The sequence below is a fragment of the Suricata suricatta genome, unplaced genomic scaffold (genome assembly GCF_006229205.1).
Source record: "Suricata suricatta isolate VVHF042 unplaced genomic scaffold, meerkat_22Aug2017_6uvM2_HiC HiC_scaffold_48494, whole genome shotgun sequence".
Classification (NCBI taxonomy): domain Eukaryota; kingdom Metazoa; phylum Chordata; class Mammalia; order Carnivora; family Herpestidae; genus Suricata; species Suricata suricatta.
This window is the reverse complement of record NW_021896539.1, coordinates 1-612: the sequence shown is the minus strand read 5'-3', so window position 1 is coordinate 612 and position 612 is coordinate 1. Positions and strand designations below refer to the sequence as shown.

Here is a 612-nt window from a genome sequence, read left to right as displayed (position 1 = left end):
ACTGTCAGGACCCCCAAGTCAGTCACTTAACTATCCTGAGTTCAAGTTTCTTCGGCTGACAAAAACAAAACAAAACAAACCAAAAACCCAGGGAAATCGGGGCATGAGTGTAGCAATGCAACGAAAAGCATTCTGTAAACGCTAGTCTGTGATTACTGAATTCAACACTTCGTCCCAGGGGAGTTAGGAATTTCTTACTTGGACCCACCTTCACTGGGGAATTCTGAAAAAGCTGCTTCTGGTCGCATGCCTTCTGGGCTCTGTGAGCATCCCGGGCTGAATAAAACTTGATGACGGCATAGAAACCGGGACGGGCCACTGCGGCGTTTGGGAAGACTCGGAGCGAATACAGAAGGCCAAACTGGGAGAAGACTGTGAACAGAGAGCGCTGCGGGGTGGTCCCCGCCAAGGGCGTGCATGACAGTCCGCGCCCAGGAAACACACCGCCCACTGCCTCACATTCCCTAGGCCCTCCTGCACAGGCAGCCCAAGCACCTCGCATCCCAGGCACAGACTTCCCTCTGAAATCCTAGGGTTCGAGAAGCATTAGAAGGCAGCATGCCAACTGCAGAAGTCTCCTCTAGAACTACGATTCCTCAGGGCGGGGACTAC

General features: G+C 53.1%; 1 pseudogene; it reads right to left on the bottom strand.

Moving 5' to 3' along the window:
* Positions 1-198: 198 nt before the first annotated feature.
* Positions 199-606, bottom strand: LOC115285167 (annotated as a pseudogene).
* Between the last annotated feature and the right edge of the window lie 6 nt (positions 607-612).